This window comes from Oncorhynchus gorbuscha, linkage group LG24 (genome assembly GCF_021184085.1).
Source record: "Oncorhynchus gorbuscha isolate QuinsamMale2020 ecotype Even-year linkage group LG24, OgorEven_v1.0, whole genome shotgun sequence".
NCBI lineage: Eukaryota > Metazoa > Chordata > Actinopteri > Salmoniformes > Salmonidae > Oncorhynchus > Oncorhynchus gorbuscha.
Genome location: NC_060196.1, coordinates 2,809,695 through 2,813,514, shown reverse-complemented (window position 1 = coordinate 2,813,514; position 3,820 = coordinate 2,809,695). Strand labels below are relative to the sequence as shown.

The 3,820-nt window shown below is 51.0% G+C and overlaps 1 protein-coding gene across 1 annotated transcript in view; it reads right to left on the bottom strand.

Annotated features, from left to right (window-relative positions):
- LOC124012092 (rho GTPase-activating protein 7-like) overlaps positions 1–3,820 on the bottom strand; it is a 140,691-nt gene that overhangs the window by 131,208 nt on the left and 5,663 nt on the right. The window lies entirely within an intron of this gene.

Here is a 3,820-nt window from a genome sequence, read left to right as displayed (position 1 = left end):
GGTCTTATACTGACCTCAGGTGGTCTGTCTGTCATAGCAGGTCTTATACTGACCTCAGGTGGTCTGTCTGTCGTAGCAGGTCTTACACTGACCTCAGGTGGTCTGTCTGTCATAGCAGGTCTTATACTGACCCTAGGTGGCCTGTCTGTCATAGCAGGTCTTATACTGACCTCAGGTGGTCTGTCTGTCGTAGCAGGTCTTACACTGACCTCAGGTGGTCTGTCTGTCGTAGCAGGTCTTACACTGACCTCAGGTGGTCTGTCTGTCGTAGCAGGTCTTATACTGACCTCAGGTGGTCTGTCTGTCGTAGCAGGTCTTACACTGACCTCAGGTGGTCTGTCTGTCATAGCAGGTCTTACACTGACCACAGGTGGTCTGTCTGTCGTAGCAGGTCTTACACTGACCTCAGGTGGTCTGTCTGTCATAGCAGGTCTTACACTGACCACAGGTGGTCTGTCTGTCGTAGCAGGTCTTACACTGACCTCAGGTGGTCTGTCTGTCATAGCAGGTCTTACACTGACCACAGGTGGTCTGTCTGTCATAGCAGGTCTTACACTGACCTCAGGTGGTCTGTCTGTCATAGCAGGTCTTACACTGACCACAGGTGGTCTGTCTGTCTTACACTGACCTCAGGTGGTCTGTCTGTCTTACTTACTGACCACAGGTGGTCTGTCTGTCATAGCAGGTCTTACACTGACCTCAGGTGGTCTGTCTGTCATAGCAGGTCTTACACTGACCACAGGTGGTCTGTCTGTCATAGCAGGTCTTATACTGACCTTATACTGAGGTGGTCTGTCTGTCGTAGCAGGTCTTACACTGACCTCAGGTGGTCTGTCTGTCGTAGCAGGTCTTACACTGACCTCAGGTGGTCTGTCTGTCGTAGCAGGTCTTACACTGACCTCAGGTGGTCTGTCTGTCATAGCAGGTCTTACACTGACCACAGGTGGTCTGTCTGTCGTAGCAGGTCTTACACTGACCTCAGGTGGTCTGTCTGTCATAGCAGGTCTTACACTGACCACAGGTGGTCTGTCTGTCATAGCAGGTCTTACACTGACCTCAGGTGGACTGTTTGTCATAGCAGGTCTTACACTGACCTCAGGTGGACTGTTTGTCATAGCAGGTCTTACACTGACCTCAGGTGGACTGTTTGTCATAGCAGGTCTTACACTGACCTCAGGTGGTCTGTCTGTCGTAGCAGGTCTTACACTGACCTCAGGTGGTCTGTCTGTCGTAGCAGGTCTTACACTGACCTCAGGTGGTCTGTCTGTCATAGCAGGTCTTACACTGACCTCAGGTGGACTGTTTGTCATAGCAGGTCTTACACTGACCTCAGGTGGTCTGTCTGTCATAGCAGGTCTTATACTGACCTCAGGTGGTCTGTCTGTCGTAGCAGGTCTTACACTGACCTCAGGTGGTCTGTCTGTCATAGCAGGTCTTACACTGACCTCAGGTGGTCTGTCTGTCATAGCAGGTCTTACACTGACCACAGGTGGTCTGTCTGTCGTAGCAGGTCTTACACTGACCTCAGGTGGTCTGTCTGTCATAGCAGGTCTTACACTGACCACAGGTGGTCTGTCTGTCATAGCAGGTCTTACACTGACCTCAGGTGGTCTGTCTGTCATAGCAGGTCTTACACTGACCACAGGTGGTCTGTCTGTCATAGCAGGTCTTACACTGACCACAGGTGGTCTGTCTGTCATAGCAGGTCTTACACTGACCTCAGGTGGTCTGTCTGTCATAGCAGGTCTTACACTGACCACAGGTGGTCTGTCTGTCATAGCAGGTCTTATACTGACCCTAGGTGGTCTGTCTGTCGTAGCAGGTCTTACACTGACCTCAGGTGGTCTGTCTGTCGTAGCAGGTCTTACACTGACCTCAGGTGGTCTGTCTGTCGTAGCAGGTCTTACACTGACCTCAGGTGGTCTGTCTGTCATAGCAGGTCTTACACTGACCACAGGTGGTCTGTCTGTCGTAGCAGGTCTTACACTGACCTCAGGTGGTCTGTCTGTCATAGCAGGTCTTACACTGACCACAGGTGGTCTGTCTGTCATAGCAGGTCTTACACTGACCTCAGGTGGACTGTTTGTCATAGCAGGTCTTACACTGACCTCAGGTGGACTGTTTGTCATAGCAGGTCTTACACTGACCTCAGGTGGACTGTTTGTCATAGCAGGTCTTACACTGACCTCAGGTGGTCTGTCTGTCATAGCAGGTCTTACACTGACCTCAGGTGGTCTGTCTGTCGTAGCAGGTCTTACACTGACCTCAGGTGGTCTGTCTGTCATAGCAGGTCTTACACTGACCTCAGGTGGTCTGTCTGTCATAGCAGGTCTTACACTGACCTCAGGTGGTCTGTCTGTCATAGCAGGTCTTATACTGACCTCAGGTGGTCTGTCTGTCGTAGCAGGTCTTACACTGACCTCAGGTGGTCTGTCTGTCGTAGCAGGTCTTACACTGACCTCAGGTGGTCTGTCTGTCATAGCAGGTCTTACACTGACCACAGGTGGTCTGTCTGTCATAGCAGGTCTTACACTGACCTCAGGTGGTCTGTCTGTCATAGCAGGTCTTACACTGACCACAGGTGGTCTGTCTGTCATAGCAGGTCTTACACTGACCTCAGGTGGACTGTTTGTCATAGCAGGTCTTACACTGACCTCAGGTGGACTGTTTGTCATAGCAGGTCTTACACTGACCTCAGGTGGTCTGTCTGTCATAGCAGGTCTTACACTGACCTCAGGTGGACTGTTTGTCATAGCAGGTCTTATACTGACCTCAGGTGGACTGTTTGTCATAGCAGGTCTTACACTGACCTCAGGTGGTCTGTCTGTCATAGCAGGTCTTATACTGACCACTGACCTCAGGGGGACTGTTTGTCATAGCAGGTCTTATACTGACCTCAGGTGGACTGTTTGTCATAGCAGGTCTTATACTGACCTCAGGTGGACTGTTTGTCATAGCAGGTCTTATACTGACCACTGACCTCAGGGGGACTGTTTGTCATAGCAGGTCTTACACTGACCTCAGGTGGTCTGTCTGTCATAGCAGGTCTTACACTGACCTCAGGTGGTCTGTCTGTCATAGCAGGTCTTACACTGACCTCAGGTGGTCTGTCTGTCATAGCAGGTCTTACACTGACCTCAGGTGGTCTGTCTGTCATAGCAGGTCTTACACTGACCTCAGGTGGTCTGTCTGTCATAGCAGGTCTTACACTGACCTCAGGTGGTCTGTCTGTCATAGCAGGTCTTACACTGACCTCAGGTGGTCTGTCTGTCATAGCAGGTCTTACACTGACCTCAGGTGGTCTGTCTGTCATAGCAGGTCTTACTTACACTGACCCCATGTGGACTGCTTGCCATAGCAGGTCTTATACTGACCTCAGGTGGTCTGTCTGTCATAGCAGGTCTTACACTGACCTCAGGTGGTCTGTCTGTCATAGCAGGTCTTACACTGACCTCAGGTGGTCTGTCTGTCATAGCAGGTCTTACACTGACCTCAGGTGGTCTGTCTGTCATAGCAGGTCTTACACTGACCTCAGGTGGTCTGTCTGTCATAGCAGGTCTTACTTACTGACCCCAGGTGGACTGCTTGTCATAGCAGGTCTTACACTGACCTCAGGTGGTCTGTCTGTCATAGCAGGTCTTATACTGACCACTGACCTCAGGTGTTTGTCATAGCAGGTCTTATACTGACCTCAGGTGGACTGTTTGTCATAGCCACTGCTTGACCATAGCAGGTCTTACACTGACCTCAGGTGGTCTGTCTGTCATAGCAGGTCTTACACTGACCTCAGGTGGTCTGTCTGTCATAGCAGGTCTTACAC